The sequence below is a fragment of the Micrasema longulum genome, unplaced genomic scaffold (genome assembly GCF_059751315.1).
Source record: "Micrasema longulum isolate JH-2025_06_02 unplaced genomic scaffold, ASM5975131v1 h1tg000163l, whole genome shotgun sequence".
Taxonomy (NCBI): Eukaryota; Metazoa; Arthropoda; class Insecta; order Trichoptera; family Brachycentridae; genus Micrasema; species Micrasema longulum.
In genome coordinates, this window is record NW_028277368.1 from 1,174,753 (window position 1) to 1,194,177 (window position 19,425).

Consider the following 19,425-nt stretch of genomic DNA (forward strand, 5'->3'; position numbering starts at 1 on the left):
GGTTCAAAAATCGCAGCGTATATTGATCATTTTTGTTACATGAAGGTAAGGAGATCAGTTTTACGCTTCAGGTACTAGTCTAGGGACTGTAAAATATTCTAGTGTAAAAACACCCTTAAAAATAATTTTTCATATCTACCACACCGGAAATCAAACCCGGGACCTTTTGCATAGTAAGCAATTCGCTGATCATTACACCACGGTGCCGATAAATGTGCATATAAAGTGTTAAATACAGTAAAATAAATAAATAAACTTTGAGGTTGACGTATCTCCACTCTATTTTTTCATTTGTTATGGCATTGAGTCAAAAACAATTATCCATATTTCTCGTTTTACGTACTGGTGGATTTTTATAAGCTGGCGCGTGCGCAATACTTACACATACGCGTTGTGTTGTATCCGTGAATAAGCCCATCGTATGACATCGCACGGCGAATGCGTATGCATTATGAAAATAATATCTGTCTCTCTCGCACTCAGACGCGCTTATGAACGTGACATAGACAACTATTGCTTTATTAGTTGCTAATGATATGGTAAAACAATGTACACAGGATGTTTCTGCGTTCGTCTGAATTTCGAAGCGATTCCTAATAGTAAAAATATAATAATATCTACGAGTATTAAAAACACTGGTTTATAAATATGTAGGTATTTTGTAATTATGTAGTGATGGCGCTTTCGCAAAACTTACACAAAAACATTTTTAATGTACAGAATACTGATTTAAAAAAAATTTATGTTATATATTGTCATATTAAAAGTTTTTAAAAATCCCTTTTGGGTTAGACCAAAAAAAACAATTACTTAGTAAGTATTTATTTTTAAACAAGCATGTTTTTATTTAATATTTTGTGTTCATCATAACAATAATAAATAAAATTATATCGGAGAAAATATGTATTACACACTTATTGATAAACAGTAAGTATTGTTATTTATATACTTAAAACAATCTAGACAATTTTCCATTCTAGTTCTAGATTGACTATAATTGACTATAAAAAGATACATTTTTTCAAATTTAAATTGCTTTTTGTTCTTGGTAGGTCTATAATTAGTAAAATGCAACATTTTAAAAAATGATTTGAAAAATATAAAATATTGAAACAAAGTATTTGAGTAAATTAATATTACATTTTCTTAACCCATTGTATTTTTTTTCTTCATATAAACAACCCTCTAATCCAACACCGAATTTTAAAAGTATATAGCACATTTGATTAAAATTTAATACAACATTTTTTTTAAATCAACATCCTGTAGATTTTAAATGCTTAGTGTGAGTTTTTTGGACGCGCCAGCTTAAGTTAAGCCACCAGTATTACTTATCCGCCCGGAATATTAACAATAAGTTAAGTTTTCACGTGAAATAAACAATACTTGGTAAAAAATCTTGTAAATGTTTATCTGTATCTTATGTAACTGTGTGTCCGGTATCGGTCTCCATCTCTGTTTGAGTATTCGTCATCTTTCGAACGAAATATATTAAAATTAGGACAAAAAATCAATAATAAATAAAGATTGTGCAAAAATATTTCAAAGTATTACGCAGGGAACGCCGACATACATTAATAAAAAAATAAACATTTATTTTTTTAATTTTCAAATTACAACACGCCGTTTGGATTGATTATCTCGATTGATTTATTTATTCGATAATTCTTTGCCAAATAATGAATTCCGAATTTAGGTCATGTCGATTGAAATTACATTGCCTGAATCCTTGTTGACCTCGAATCTTTGTCCATTTGTGGAAACAAAATGCCCAAAGCGAAATGGAAATGTTCTTTACCGAACACTGTCAGAAGCTCGCAAATACTGATGTGTAAAACAGATCGATTAAGGTAATAGTACCTAGCCTGACATTTGCATTCGATTAAAGTAATAGTCGAATATTTTTCCGAAACCAGACACGAAAATCATGTCGTAATCAAATTCAAAATCAGCATCTGAGTTTACAACTAAAAATACGTCTCTGTATCTTCCTCCATGAATGCTACGAATAGATTGTTGAGTCGTTATTTATTTGTTTATTAACGGACATTTTCCATTTATACAATTTAAAGGGTTTTTATATTACAATAAAAGAGTTGTAAAAAACATTAAAAAAACAAAGAAATTTTACATTAGATTACTGTTCAATTGATGTTCGAGAATATTTTTCAGCTTACTGTGATGCCACTTGTGAAAACCTTTAATTGCCTTATTTGAAATTTGTTTTGTTTTATATATGACATAAGATAATTTTAACTCTTGGTTATCCAAATAAAGAATAAAAAAATCAATATGCACCACTACTGGGGTTTTAACGATCGCGGAACCCGGGAATAAAACACACGAAAAATGCATTGTTACCTATAAAAGAGGTGCCAAGGAATAAAAGGTCCTACGGATGGACAAAATAAAATAAAAATCGTTTTAATAAACATATTTTTTTTATCGCTTAAAATATACAAAAATAAAAGTCGACTAAATAGTTTGCTTGTTATTTAGAAAAAATGGCTGTTAGGCATGTTAAGGCATTTAACTCTTTATCGGAAAGCCGACTTCTAATTTTAGTACTGAAATTGCCTGTCACTAAAAAAACTTTCATTCTCTGTGAAAGATAATAAAGCTTTGTAAAGCAACTCCAAATTGAACGTCGTTATGCAGAAAGCAGCCAGTCCACAATTTTGAAAAAATGAGATAAATTAGAATATATAATTAGCATTATCGGGTGCAGTAAGGTCAATTTAAGGGTTCGCTAAAAACACCCAGGTCGCTTTCGTACAAAAAACTGTAATAATCACCTTTTGAAAATAGTGTCGATCAGAAAAACGGCATTTTTTAATTCACAGAAAACACCATAGTACCAAAAAAAACTTACGGTACTTAATGACCATTTAAACTGGTCAAACATATAATCAGATTCTAGTTTATAGTATTAAAAATTTAATATAATATTCATTGTTTATCATTTGTCATAGTCAAAAATATTCCAACCATTGGCGTTGTGTAGATTTGATTATTCGTTCTTTTCACAAAGGTGCAATTATCTCAGTTTCACTTTTTCTATGTCTGGCTGTTTTCTGCATAACTACGTTCAATTGAACGTAGTTAAGTACCGAAAGATTTTTTTAGTGTCGTGGGTGTTTTTTGCAAACCGAGAAATGCCGTTTTTGTGATCGACACTATTTTCAAAAGGTAATTAGAACAGTTTTTTGTATGAAAACGGTCTGGTTGTTTTTAGCAAAACAAAGATTAGATTTTATTTACTGCACCCGATCAGACCAACATCTTTTATTTTCAAAATTGTGAACTGTCTGCTTTCTGCATAACTACGTTCAATTGGTTGTTTGTTTCCCTGAGGTCTCAAATAATTGAACATCGTTGTTTAAATTTGATAAATGTTGTCGCATTGTGTGGAACTTTCATATGAACTGTATAACTTATAGCTTCCTTTATTTTATCTTCTGATGTTTTTTTTCTCTACATTTCAACAAATTCCACTAAATCAAGCTTGTTTTCGAAACTTGCTGTTAGAATCGAATTCAGTGTGTTTTCCCGGTAATTCTAAATTATTATTATTTCGGGTCATAGGAATAGTCCAGAAACCGCATACGCACGTCAAACAAAAGGCGATAAAAATTAACAAATTGCTTTTTTTTACCTTACATTTGTGTTATGTTTTTTTTCCCATCAAGTAACATTACGCAGTGACATCATAAATGCACGCGGTGAAAGTTGGCCATAGTGGGGGGATTATTGGACACAGTCCGATGTATTCAAATATGATTCTACGCTCCTTCTGGACTATTCTTAATTCTATGTTTCGAATATTAAATAACCCTAATTACTACTCGTTATGAAGAATAACTGCATCTTTAAATGTATATAATCTTATTTACATGTAAAAACCTTAATGTTTAGGTCCCTTGTGTAATAAATAGAAAAGTGAAAAAAAGTTAAATAATAAACATTTCATAGAGGCCCTATTTCGTGTATTGTTATACAATCTGACAACATTATATATGTATGCACATATTATATATATATGTATATATATATATAAACCTCTAGCGGCTCCTGACCGAAACCATTGGCAGTGCATTTTTTTACATGTTGTCAACTTGTATATTATAAAGTTCAATAATATTATGAAAGGTCTGACGTGATAAACGAGCACTAGTATGACAGCCCGCGCGTCGGAACTAGAAACGCTAAATGCGCATAACATAATACGCACGTTATAGTTAACTAAATTTGTACTAATATCATGTCATTACGCATGTTCAAAGTGACATTTCAAACGAACTTCAAATCTGCGCATGCGTCGGCAATGCCCGGAATATGTATATTATCTTCTCCCTCTAACGCACAATTCATCGGTATGAAGCATTGTCTGTCTCGCTCAAATGACGATTTTAGGAGATATAATATAGTTCTTACAAATTCAGGGTAAAAGATTGTGCAAAACAGAATATGCACTGGGACGATTGCGCATGCGTAGACAAGATGAGAAAATCGTCCGCTAGAGTCGATTTCGCTAGATCTTTTGGCGCTAGTATTGAATATTATGATGTTTACGTATATAAGATTTATTTTGCATTGTGCCAATCAATTTTGGAGTACGGTATAATCGGTTGGGGTGGTGCGAGTGACACAGTTTTAAATAGCGTATTGGTTGCACAAAAATCCATCATTAAAATAATACTCAGAGTCCCGATACAGACATCTACTGAAGAAATATTCCATAAATCACAACTTATGACACCAAAACAATTATACGCTAAAACAATACTCATTTATAGATTCAAACACCACTCTTACTCAAATGAAAGACATAACCCCCACAATACATCACATACAAATAATATAATCACTAGATCCTCAACACATAAACAACTTAAACAAATACAAACTAATACCACTTTCAGACAAAGGGATTTTGAGTATTATTCAATTAAAATCTATAACCTACTTCCACTATCTATTAAAGCAATTAGTAATGAGAAAATGTTTAAAAAGGCTATAAAAAAATGGATAGTGGAGCTAGGTAGAAGTAAAATGGATTGTCTCATTCGCCCATACCAATGCTGAATCAACTGCTCCACAATTGTATGGCTTATGTTAGGTTTTTGTTGTTTTCATTGTGTGTTTTGTAATATAAATAATATAGATGTATATAAATACCTTGTTTTTTAAGTGAGTCTTCTTTGTTTATTCTCAAATGTAATAAAAAAAAACTAAATTGTTAAGTGTCCTCGGCACGGGAAACCCCAGTGAGGTCATATTATTTTTATTATTAATTTATAGTTTGTAAGCGAAAAATATGAATAAATAAAATAAAATAAAATAAATAATATTGCAACGATTCCCTGTTTCTTTCTACCTACTTATAACATATTTGTAGTATCAATAAAATTACCAATTTATTTACACAAATTTTTACTTGGCAGTGCACTGCACTTATGCACATACTAAGGAACCGCCTCTGATATATACATACACCCGGAAGAATTTAAAATAATTATCAGATTTATGATTCATCACTTTGGCTTATGGTGAGAAACGGCTGTTATTTTTAATAATCTTAAGGTCATATTTTATACCTTGAGTTCATTGTCTTTTAAAATAAAATTTTTATCAATTTATGTTTTATTTTTAGATTTTGTGCAGTTTTCTGTAAAATATTTATTTTGCCATTTTATTTGCTGTTCACACGGGACCGTGTGAAATTCCGAATTGAATTGAAAATTCCGCTTTTGCATGCGCAGTACGTTAATGTTTACGGTGCTATGACAGACAACTAGCAGTTACAAACACAAAACGAGTGATTTCATGAAGATAACTGACAACTAACAATATATTATTTTGCGATTAACAATTAACATTCGATTTCTAAAATAACATGGATCGGGTACCTTATTTAAAATCAGTATTTCTAGAAAATAAAGCGTGCGTGAAGTGAAAAGGCTAAAGTAAACTACGCCATTTGCTGCGGATGCCTCCTGATAGCCTTAACTATGCTTGTCCACTTTACAAGGTATCAGGTTCTCGACGTCCTGGACGTCCACTGCCGACAGTACGTCGGCAGTTTATGACAGAACTTTGAGACGAGAACTTAACTTAAGAGGAGGCGAAGGAGTTGGCAGCCGATAGAGATGCATGGAGGCTTTTTGTGGGTACCATATGCTCCAACTAGGGAAAGGACATGGAATGATGATGATGATGATGATGTGAAAAAGTAAGATAAAAGAAATAAAACAAATAGGTAAAAAAATTAAGTGACATAAGCAACAAAAAATACGCGTTGACAGTTGAAGTCGACAGTTAACAGTACGACAGCCGTAGAATGCGCGCGCAGATCTTGGTTCAAATATTTATTTCAAAATAGGAAGTGTTCGGATTTTTTCAATTTTACCCAATTCGTGTAATACACGAGTCAAAATTCATTCGGTCAAATCTAGTACCATTTTCTGACCCATGTTATACTAGCTAAATATTTAAATATTCACAATTAAATGTAATTAGCATCGGTATTGTATTACCTAGTAGCGCAAAGGGAAATGAATGACTAATCATATTACAAACGAAATTCTCACGTAATTATAAGCGTTTAATTACAACATTGTAGAAAAAATAACATTTACAAATTTGACTTTAAACATCATCATTTTCTCTTTCCACGCCCAGTGGTGCATAGGACGCTGTATTGTCCTTCCAATTGAATTTCTACATTGTATTTTTATATAAATGTGTGTGTCGTAAAATGTTTGTAGGTTTTGAACGTTTTACAAGGAATTAAGTTTTCATTACTACCTTTATTTTGATTCGTAAATGATAATAACAATGGAGTGTACTCACCCAAACCAAAACACATTGCCACACCTCTTCACCCTCACACGTATAATTATTTTTAGTATTTTTTATGTGTTTTTTTTTATAACTTCCGTGGATTTTAAAATAGTCTAAAATTTTAAATAAGGGTCGAAGAAATACTGCCGAGAAAAAAAAATGTACTACTGAAGTATTAGAAGCGTAGAAAATATTTTCAAATTTAAAATTTTTCATTTCCGCGACAACGGTCTTTGCATTAGCCACGCCCTTAATACGTCACGTTTCATGTAAAATTTGAACTTTGTTTGTGACCGTTATAATTTAAATAGAACATTGTCACATATCTTGACGTCACACTTATCAAGGCCAAACATGCCGCATTTTTGTAGGGTAATATTTTTTATTATTTGTTTTTTTTTGAAGTTATGCATAAAAATATTTTTTCACAATATCCATGTTGGTTTCGAAAACATAATTCATTATATTCATAATCTAAATTCATTTTATATATTTTTTTAAAATATATTCAACTGCAGTCTAGGTTACTAATCATACTTATTATGATTAGTAACATAGACTGTAGTTAAAGCACACAGGCATTCTCTATCAATTATGATCGTTTATGCACTTATTAAGAGCTTTGATTACCAGGAGCACACGACAGGTAAAGAGATACATAGAGCGGCCTTGGCTGAGGTAATTGTTTGAGATATTGCCTCACCAACTAGAAATCCAGTTGTAGTTTTTGTCTTAGGTTTACTACTGGACTATAATATAATAGTAGAGTCTTGACCCCAGTACACGACCCAACAAGGAACTGTGTAGTGTACAATACTGAATACTCCCACACAACAGACGTAGGTAATTAGTTCTCACACTTACGGATAGTGTAAATACAACTAGTCTATGAATAACGCAATAGGTTTATATCTTAGCTGTAATTACAACACAATTCTAATACGAGAGTATAAAATTATTATTTGTTATAACACTGGATGTCAACTCATAACATTAAGAGCACTGAAGGCAAAAATTGACGTTAATTAACTAAGATATGCTATAAGGTTGATTAAGGGCTGTTTTTTTTTATTTATTTAACTCCACAATACGCCCAAGGAGCGTGTGCAAAAATATCATTGTAATTCTCTAAAATATAAATATGAAAAAAGCATCTTAAGTAAAAAAATGTTTAAGTATATACGAAATTAGAAGTTTATTTGATGATAAATACAAATTTTTTTTTTGCATGTATAAAAAAATTAAATAAAATTAATGAAATAGTATCAGATAACGATAAAAAGAAATAAATCAATAATATAGAAAAAAATCGCATTAAAAAGAAAAAAAAAATCTGAAATGTGTTCATGGATTTTTCTGGACTGGTATTTTATTTCCGTGTCTGAGCAAACAAATTGTACACTTCTGTGTGTTAAATAGGACCGAAAATCTAGACAAGTGTTTTTGACTCAATAACTACTCTCGGATAAAAATCCTATAGAGAAAATCAAGTGGATATACGTCTGCTACGCCGTATCGTAGCTGAAGCGTTAGCCTTCCATGGTTGAGGTACCGGGTCCGATTCCTGGCAATAAATAAAAATATAATACACAAAATATTTATTTCAATAGTGTTTTAACGTGCATTGCCTCAAGCTAGCACGAAATTGTATGACTGATCTAACTTCAATTCAGTGTACAAATATAGTACCTTATTTACCATTATAAGCAGAAAACGGTATAACGATGGTGATTTTGTGGTATTGTTCAAAAAATAAGGTTTAAGTACACTTAAAAGATTTTTTATTAATAAACTAACTACACATAACATATCATTTTATGTAAACATTCCAGGTTTGCTAACAATCAACCAACAACTCTGCCACGAACCTGCAACAACATGCAAATATATAACAAAGCACATACTGAAAAAATAAAAGAATGGCCATAAAAATTATGTCAATAGATAAATTTAGATAACATATGAAATCAACTGGAGAGCGAACTCAAGATATCTCATTTGGAGTCTTAAATGCTCCCACCCACTCATTTTATAACCACACGTAATTAAAAAAAAAAATAAACGGATAACATATAAAATTATTTTGTTATTAGTAATCCTGTTTTTTATTTTTGGTCTCACGAAATCATGATACTATGCTATAAAAATCAAGATCGTGATTTTTAATGAGTAATATAATTTGTTTTTTTTTTTAACCTACAACCAAAGATGATTAAATTGTAATATTCATTTGAAATAATTACATTATTGATATTTCATATTATGCAGATTTGTAAACTTTATTTCGTGTAAAAAAATATTGAATATCATTAAATTAACGTTTGTTTTATTGAATTTAAAATTAATGAATTATTATATTTGGTTTTAAGTTCCCATGATGATACCATTTTAATTTGCCAAGTAACTAATGAGAAAACTCAGTATCAGTATATTCCAAATACAAGCAGAAAAAACAAATATTAAAAGATTTAAAAGCAATTAACTAAGAGACAATGGCCACTATATAATTCAAGTTACATACGCTTAGTTGAGATTTGTAACAATTTGTTTAAATCTAAAATCAGATCCATGACCCTAGACTTTACGACCATCGAAAAGCTTCTTCGAGACTGGGATCAAAAAGAAGATTTCTCAAAGTCACAATTGATTTAAATACTTCTGCGGAAAAAATGCAGAGAGGATCTGTGAAGAAAGAAACTCGGCGACAGGTTCTGGATAATGTCATCCGAAAGCACAAATACCGCCTAAAGTTTAGACTTCCCTACGTGGAAAGTTCTCAATAGATTAAGGGTATGGGTGACTAAGTGCAAATACAATCATCAGTGGTGGGGTTTTCTGGAGGTTGATGACACCGTGCTGCGATTATGGGGAGGTTAAGGATAATCGTCATCTGCTGCGGGACCACTAATGCAGCTAACTTGTGAATTGGATGATTTGAGGATGGCCACTACACTAACAAGGCGATATCTGTCGCTGCACATTGGAGTGGCAAGGTTTAAAAGTCCGGACCCGATAAATAAACAAGTAATTTAAATTCAATCATTGATTGCATATTTATGTAAAAAGTCGATTCTTAAACTATTTTTTGTGTCAACAATAAATATGTACATCAACCGTTACTAAGATTTTAAGATGACTTCCTCGGTGCGGGTTTTCCAATGAGGATTATATTGTCAATTCAATTATATCATCGTGATAGTAGAACAACGATATATGTGAGAAAAACGCGACATTAACTTTTTTTTCATTCGTTTAATTGATAAAGATATGAACTCTTTTTTCCTATGATATATTTTGTCGCCCTTTAATAATAAGAAATATTTTTATGTTTTTTTAAATATTTTTTCAATTTCCTTTTAATAAAAAATACCATTTAATCTTTTAAAGAATATTTTGTTTTCTCCTTTTTATGTTACACAAAAATATTATAACTGTCCATTATTTATTATAGGAGCAAAAATTAATTAACAATTTCTTGTATACCCGCGAACAGGCCATGCCTATGTGGGGTTTTTTTGTTTACTATTAATATGTATTTCATTGCTTTGTAATTGCTTAATTTTTTAATACTCTGTTTTACCTCTTATGTATATTGTAAGAAACAAAAAAATATTACATATATTACCAACCCAAGATTCAAATGATATACTTTTGTACTAAACAAGTTATGACATAAAGCGTCAAAAAAAAAATTGAACCGCTCTAATGTAAAGATTTAAAAAATCACATGCATCGCTGTTCCACAATCATAACAATATAATGTTTTCGTATGAATTATAAAATAAATAAACTAATTTTGGCTATAGGGGCGCAAAAATCACTTAGCCTGTTTACCATTGATATATTTAACGATAGATTTTCTCGTTAATCTTAGTCAAAATTACTGTATACTCACTTACTCGCTTTAATTATTATTAAGATTTTGCTATTAATTTGGAATAACGGGTATATTTTAAAGGAACATTTTCACACTGAGTGCAGAGTAATTTTTGATATAATATTCAGAGTAGATGTGTTTACATAAGATGATAATATGATCAGATTACTACGTGAAATTGGGGGTTATTTGGATAGTACATAAAGCATGCTATGCGGATATTCTGACTGAAGGTCGAACTTTTATTAGGGGAGAGAAAGTTTATTATTCCTAGAAAGGGATGGATTTGGAAGCTTAACATAAAGCAAAATATTTTAAATATCTTGTTAAACTTTTTACATAAAAAGCCAATCTCATAGAAGCAATCGTCATTATGAGTCCTTATTCTACACCCAATAAGGCATAAGAACATTACATTAGAACTTTAAATACAACGTTAAAAAAAACATCTGGGTCCCGTCGGTAGAAAAATACAGTTACGTTTGTGAAATAGAACCACTCTGAAAAAGTGCTTTCGACTCGATAGTAAAAGCCCTGATTAAGCACATCGAGTGGAGATAAATTTGCTTCATTATGCATGTGTTGGCGCATTCACATACCATTCTTGAGGTTCTGGATTCAAATCTTGAGTGAACGTGAACTATTGATTATGAAAGTTATTTAAATTGCAATATTCCATTATTTCTGGACAGGCATCAAAAACGTAGGAATGATCACCTTACCGTCATGTAACATATGATTTGAAATACGCTGATTTTACTTTACAAATGCAGTGCCCTGTGCACCATTTGAGGGAGAAACCGGAATAAACGTTTTATAATGTCAACCTATGTTAGGTCTCGTCTGATTAGTACATTCATCATGTGATTTTTAATGATAATTTTATAAAGATATGTGCCTAATATAATTTTTCAAATTGTTTAATTTTGTTAGGATTATTGTTGTCTGGTATAATATTTGTGAACTTTGACTTTTTTAGCTACTCTCATTTTATTGTCATTCACGTTTACAATTTTGTGTACAATCTTCCTGGTCTCAATTTTCGTCAAGTATTTTATACGTATCAAACTGGCGTGTTTTTTCGTACAGTTCAGGCATAGAGGTCAATTAGGGTAAGTTGTATATTAGTTTAATGATTTTATTTTGTTTTCTTTGTATCCTTGTTGTTTTAGTCTTGTTACCGGTTTCCCAGAAAGCAAACATATATCCCAGTTTGCTTTTTACATGAGCTTCGTACATCATGTTGTTTTTCCATTAATGTTATGTGGTTTTTAATTTGGTAAAAGAGGCTATGTAATGTTTTCATTACTTTGGCGAGTCCGTCTATGCATTTTGACTATTTGAAATATATGTCCATGGTGAGTCCTAGGTACAAAACGTTTTCTAATTCTATAAAAATTTCGTTTTGTGTTTCAAAATTTATAATATTAAGTAGTTTATAAATTCTAATAGTCTTTGTTTCACTTTATTGATTGTTTAAGTCATCTCAGTGTTGTTTTTGTTTTCACATTTCATATCAGCCATATAACCCGAGTCTGAATTAATTGTCTTTTTTCACTTTAAGTCGCTGGGTATTATGTCATTTATTTATATTATTTGTTATACGAGGGAAAAATACTATGATTTTAGTGTAGGTTTATTCGGGGTGGAAGGATTCAAAGTGCTATAAAAACAATAAACGTATCTAAAATACTTACTATCAACCCGGTTCACTAAGCTTGAAAGTTTAAAGATAACTGTGTTAAATATCTGAAGACAAATATTTGAGTCTGTTATATCCCTCCTGGCAGTGATTTTTTATTCACATTTCGAGCATTAAGATAAAAGTTCATAATGAGATATTCTTAATATTTGGGACTGCAAACTCAGCGGAATAAAAAGCGTGCTTAACCCAAATAGCCTAGGTGTAGTTCCAACTCGTTAAACAGACTCTAATAGCGAACAATGAGAAAGTTGAGTCGTTTTTTAAATATTTTTTTATTTGTTAATAAACTATCAAACTAAAAAAAATTAAAATAAATAAAAATGCAGGTTTCGTATTATTAGCGCTATGATTTTTTACAGTTATGTAATTTTAAATTTACTCCGTGTGCGACATCACTTCTCTTTGGTGAGTTCTGCTGATTAGTAAATTGGCTTGTCACAACCCGGAAATCTACCTTTGGTTGATTTGAAGGACGTCATTCAAAGTAATTTGTTTTTATTAAAATCATTTATATTTTTCTATCCATACATTTTCATGAAACTTCGCCATACAATTTAATGCTCTGGTTTTAGCGCGGTAAAGAAAACATTTTTTATCCAATTTCTCGTAGCACCAAACTTCTTCATTTTAATTTTTTTTATTGATCAATGATTTTTAATGGTTTCTTCATTTGCATAATCAAAATATGCGTATTTTTGATTTGGATTACAAAAAACAATTTCTGTTACTGTTTTTACATATATTCCATTTAGACCTATAATATTTCTTGTTCTTGAAAAAATATAGCTCAGAAGGGAAACAGTCGGTAAATACTTTTTTCAGAATTAAGATTTTTTGTTAATATTTTATAGATCTAAATAATAAAGATGTGAAAATGACTTAAATCTTTACAAAGAAAGGGTATAAGAAATAGGATGGTAAAGTACTTTATTGTGTTAGAATTTTTGCAGCGACGTAAACCAACACATCATTATTCAAAGTCAGTTTTTTACAGACAAGCAATTTTGGTTGACATTCACTTAAAAGTGGCTTTTAATATCAACGATCGAATAATTCTGTAGCCCGATAAAAAAATGCATTTATGTTTTTATTACTTCGGCGTGCGTTGCATATTTTTTACGACTCAAAGTAAAAAACTAGCATCATTATAAAATATTTCTTCCGCCCATGCATTTAATGAAAATTAAATGTTTTTTATGTATTATAAAAATTACGACAAAATCACCGCGTAGGTATTTGATTTCCTCAAGCTAATTTTTTTAATTTATGACATTTGAACTTATTAATTAATAGTATGTTAAAGTGCCTAAAAACACATGTGTATTATTATTATTTCTTTTTTATTAAATAAAAAAATATTTGCGTAAGCGTATTAAATATTTGTATACAACCACTTACCGGCTTTTTAATGTCTACCGGTTTCGAGACGTACGCGTCTCTTCGTCTTTTTTTACTATTCCTTAAAACAACATAAAATATTTTCACAATCTAATCAGTGCGTGTTTGTCCTAATCAGTGCATGTGCTTATCAAAATGCACGTTGTGTAACTTTTATATTTTTATGTAACAACTATCGTGAAGGTGTATAGTGGATTTTGCATGTTGGTTTAATTGGTGTGCTGACGAAGAGACGGGCACGTCTCGAAACCGGTAGACATAGAAAAGTCGATAAGTGGTTATATACAAATGTTTTATAACATTTTGTATAATGTTTGACCACAAAGTTAATGCTTTAAATGTTAATAATAAATATTTAAGTCTGCAAGAGAAAATTCTTGATGAGAAAATCTTTTTGAATCATGTATCCTTATCCATGTTTTGTATAAATACATTGAACTCCTTAATTAAGATACCAGTCTCGAAGATGTCGTGAAAGCGATGAAACCGGTCACTGAATATTCCAAGTTTGTGGATTAAAGTATCACTCGTCTTTTATTTATAAAATAAATATTTAAGTTCTTATAATTTTCACAAATATCACTTTATTGTAAATAACCGTGTAAGAAAATGAGAAACAAGTTGCGGTAGGGTGTGATTCAAACCTAAGACCTTTTGATCCGGAGTCCACGACGCTACCCACAGAACCAGCATCCGTCTCGTATTACTACCTACATGTCAGAAAAAAAAATATTATTGTCAAAAAGCATGCATTTAGCTAGCAGGTAGCAACCCTCATAATTTTACAGTCAGTGAAATATAAATCAATTTTTACCTTATCATCATCACTGCCCTTCTGCAATAAATGGTGTATAGGGCACTGCATTGGTACCCCAACCTTAGCGTATTTTGTTTATTTATGATACCACGAAAGTAAGATGGTTAGTCTTACGCTTTAGGTGCAGGTCTAGGGCCCCGATCACAAACGCCATCTTCGTCGGTACATATTGAGACGGTATAAAGAAAAAACTTTACTTATGTACAAAAATGTGTATATTTATTAATTCATATTTTTTTCTTACAAACTATTATTAATAATGAAAATAATGTGACCACACTGGAGTTACACGCGCCAAAGACACTTAACAATATACTTTTTTGGAATGTTTTTACATTAGAGAATAAACAAAGAAGACTTACTTAATAAACAGAGATAATTAACAAAATATTTATAGTTTTTGAAACAAGGTATATATGTCAATCTATAATACAAAACGCTCAATGAAAATAACAAAAACCTAGCATAAGCTATACACTTGTGGAGCAGTAGATTCAATATTGGTTTGGGCGAATGAGACAATTCATTTTACTTCTACCTAGTTCAACTATCCATTTTTGTTCAGCCTTTTTAAACATTTTCTCGTTACTAATTGTTTCAATATATAGTGTAAGTAGTTATAGATTTTAATTGAATAATACTCAAAATCCCTTTGTTCGAAAGTGGCATTAGTTTGCATTTGTTTAAGTTGTCTTTGTGTTGAGGATCTAGTGATTATTGTATTCAAATTTAAAGTATCTGCATAACCTGTAATTGAACATGTAAAGAAAAATAAATTGTATACTTATTCTGTTTTTCATACAGAAAATTTAATTTCACTTTGGGTAGTATACAAAGTTGAAGATAAATGTTAACTTTCCATTGTTATACGGGTCCATGGACTTTAAAATATTCTTGGAGAAGAACGCCCTTTCAAATAAACATTTCATGTATACCATAATATGATTTTTGCGTGGTCGGCAAATGCGCTGACCATTTAAACGTAGTTATGCAGAAAGCAGCCAGTCCACAATTTTGAAGAAATAAAATATTGATGTTATCGGGTGCAGGAAGGTCAATTCTACGTTCTGCTAAAAACAACAAGACCAATTTTGTATTTTATTATTTTTTTATTATTTAATTACTTTTGTAATATATTTTTTTTACATGTGAAATGGTGCGGAGTGGTTTTTTTAAGGTACGCTTTTTTCTTAATTTTTTGCCATTGTATTTAGTAATGTATAGAAAACTATAATTGGCTTATAATTTTGGTTTATTTGTAAATATATTTTTTTTGTTGTAATGGCTGTTGTTTTCATTTAATAAATAAAAATTTGAAAAATAAAATACAGAAACAATCAAGAATGGAGCTCTGCGCTGGTTTGGACATATAGAGCGAATAGATAGCGTAAGAGCGGCTAAAATATGCGGAACGGTGAATGTAACACAGTGTGTTAAGTGGACACTCAAACCGGGCAGTGACAGATTGAAAGCCCTTGTTGCGTATACAAATATTTCTTATTCTAAACAACAACAACAAAAAACACATCAATTTTTCTAAGTACTTTAACTTTTTTATTGAAATACGAGTTTTACAATTATAATTAATATTACTCTAAAAAAATAGCGGAATCACCAGTGAATGACCACTACTAACCCAGTAAAAATAGTACTCAGATTAAGTTACATCATAACATTATAAAACACCCTAACATATTAGAATATGGGTATATTCAAAGAATTGCATAAGAAATAGCATAAAAAAAAAACACTAACCACACCCTTATTTACAAAACACACTATCAACTCAGAACAATAACGGGAAGACTCACTATTACCCTTTGACAACTCACAGTTCAAAACTGATAGATTTGTTTCTTACCAAAAAATGTGTCCGCCTACTGCTTTTGTCATAGTTTTTAGTGATAAAAGTTTTTTGACTGGACACATGTAGCAATTCTTATCATATTGAGTTTTATTAACCAATTGTCATTTACTGGGGGGTGGTTATTTACTGGTGCTTTAACCCTATTATATTGTTGTCTTTGCTTCATTATTTTATGTTCCGTTTCTTGTGTATGTATTATATTTCTTCGTGCAAGTGTTGAAATTGGCTTTATTCGTAAATGAAATCAATAATTTTATTTAACGAAAACTTAACGACGCACACTTTTACTACATATATATGTCAACAATATTTTGAGTTTGTCCAAATTTTTGTAGACAAGGACTGGATTCAACTCCCTGGGGGGCTGTTTATATTAAAATATTTCAACAGAGATGAAGAACATTTAAGAGAAGGTAATATTTTAATATAAACAGCTCCCCAGGGAGTTGAATCCAGTCCTTGTCTACAAAAATTTGGACAAACTCAAAATATTGTTGATAAATTACCTGGTCCATGAAGAAGTATAGAAATTGAAAAAATAATATTTTCAGGCGTTTCCTAGTATGTAGGTGAAATAATTCAATTAGATGAATCTCACCCGCATAAATAAAGGTTTCAGCTCTTTAACTTCACAAACATCAACAGATGAAAGAACTGAAGGAATATGGATGTTCAAATATAGGCAGAATGGTGAATGTTACACAGTGTGTAAAATGGCCACTTAAACCAGCCATTGACAGGTCATAAGCCCTGTAGATGCCTAGACTTCCATATTACCTTCTCTTAAATGTTCTTCATCTCTGTTGTAATATTTTAACATATATGTGTATTTGAAGTTTTAAAAAAACACCTGCTTTTGGTTGATATGTTTACGGAAGCACATTTTAAACATAATATTATAAACTGTAATGTAGAGCTAAATATGATTTATTATTGTTGATCATTTTTAATTAAGTATATGAATATATAAACAACATGACTTTTAATAGTTTGAACTTGAATGCTTTCGAAAAAAAACATGATCGATAAAGTTTGAAGTTTTTAAGCTGAATGTTTTACTTTTCACTGTCATTTAGTACAAGGTTTTTGTATTTTAATTTGCATCGTTCCGTTTGTCACAAGAGGCAAAATTGGCAGTTCACAACGGAGTCCTGGTCCCATCCCTGATGTCTGGGAGCGAAGTATGGACTTGGAAAAACAGGGATGAAAGTAGGCTGAATGCTGTTGAAATGCGATCTCTCAGGTGAATGTGTGGTAAAACTATGTACGATAGATACACAAATGTTGAGATCCGTACATTATGTAAGGCTGAGACAAGCATTATCGACAAAATCAAGAAAGGAGCTCTGCGCCGGTTTAGAAATGTAGAACGAATGGACAGCGAGAGAACGGCTAAGAATATTTACAATGCGAATGTTGATGGATGCAGAAATAGAGGAAGACCGAGAAAGACATGGCATGACCAAATCCAACAAATACTTAAACATGGACATGTCAAAAGTCGGAATAATCGGCGCGCGTGCATGAGAAGATGTATGAATGTAGAGGAAGCGAGAAATGTATGCAAAGATAGAGTGTTGTGGCTTTCTATCCTCTCTGCCTACCCTTACGGGGAAACGGCGTGATGGTTTGTTTGTTTGTTTGTTTGTGTCGTTCCGTTTTCTTTTGTGACAAATTTCGTTTTATTTCAATGCCCTTAGCGGAATTAAACATCTTTTAACACAATTGTTTTATGAACTGTAAAGTGGTATGGTAATATACAGCATACAAAATAAATAAATACAAATGGAAAAAATTAAAAAATAATGCTAAGAAAACTCAAATACAGGCTTTTTAAATTGTTCTACCGTCGATAACAGCATTTCACTCTATGTAGGCTTTCACTCAGGTAGATAAAGAATAATGTTCTGTTTGTGAAATAAAACCAGAACCCCGGACGAGTGTTTTCGACTCGATGGCTGCTCGGAGATAAGTTCGTCTTGTTGAGAAGTGTTTGTCACATTTGTTTACCATTCTTAAGGTTTGATTTCTGTCATGGTAGACGAGAATTGATGATTGAGACATTATTTCAATTCATACAATATACACAAATGCTATGCCTTTGTAGATTTTTTTTTTGCGTTTTTCATTTTTATTTATTTACAATTTTAAAAAACCCGTTAGGGTTACATTAGAATTTTAATATTGTCTAGTCATTTTATGTCTCGTCTAGTCTAGTTAGTTCAGTCATCATGTGCTTTTTCAGATTGATTTTAAATTTGTCTCCAGTAAAAGTTTTCAAGTAGTAAGGTAGGTCGTTGTAGTGTTTAAGTCCACTATGTAGTATTTTTGACTGTCCTGTGTTTGTCTTTGCTTTTTCAATATGATAGTGTTGTTGTTGTCTGGTGTTATATTTGTGTATGTCAGCATTTTTGACTAATATTATGTCGTCGTCTTGTATGTTTCCTAGTGTTATTTTGTGCACAATTTTTAAGGTCTCAATTTTAGTCAAGTGGTTTATGTCAAACTGGTGTGTTTTTTTGTACAGTTCAGTCGTAGAGGTCAGGTAGGGTAGGTTGTATTTTAGTTGAAGAATTTTATTTTGTTGTCTTTGTATTCTTGTTATGTCTTGTTACCAGTTCCCCAGAAGGCGATCATGTAACTCAATTTACTTTTGACATAGGCTTCGTACATCATATTTTTTTCTTTTCTCGGTATAAAATCTTTAACTTTGTAGAGGAGGCTATGTAGTGATGCCATTACTTTAGTGAGTCCGTCTATGTGTTTTGTCTATTTTAATTGTCTGTCTATTGTGAGTCCTAGGTGAGTCACATGTTCTAGTTCTTTAAGAGTTTCGTTGTTTACTTTTATGTTCATGTTATGGTTCTTCTTTTGTGTTTCGAAATGTATTATATTGTATTTAATGTTTTTTTTTTGTA

The 19,425-nt window shown here is 31.1% G+C and overlaps 1 protein-coding gene across 1 annotated transcript in view; it reads right to left on the bottom strand.

The window, feature by feature from the left end:
• The window catches only part of LOC148284045 (neuropeptide SIFamide receptor-like), a 219,531-nt gene that overhangs the window by 10,497 nt on the left and 189,609 nt on the right, over window positions 1-19,425 (bottom strand). The window lies entirely within an intron of this gene.